The sequence below is a fragment of the Phaethon lepturus genome, unplaced genomic scaffold (genome assembly GCF_000687285.1).
Source record: "Phaethon lepturus isolate BGI_N335 unplaced genomic scaffold, ASM68728v1 scaffold17325, whole genome shotgun sequence".
NCBI lineage: Eukaryota > Metazoa > Chordata > Aves > Phaethontiformes > Phaethontidae > Phaethon > Phaethon lepturus.
This window is the reverse complement of record NW_010542860.1, coordinates 62,416-62,625: the sequence shown is the minus strand read 5'-3', so window position 1 is coordinate 62,625 and position 210 is coordinate 62,416.

Genomic DNA, 210 nt, shown 5'->3' with positions numbered 1-210 from the left:
GATCGATAGCAATTAATACCATCTCTTTAATCTTGTTGAAAGGTTCGTCTTGGGCTTCCAGAGGCTGCCATCTCAAGGGAAAGGTGTCTGATACACGTGTTATTAGATGGGGGAGCACAACCTCCTCCACGGGCACCGTCCTTCCCGGCCCCCCGGGCTGAGGCTCTTGAAAATACGAGAAGGACTCGTGGGAGACGGCGAAGAAGAGGA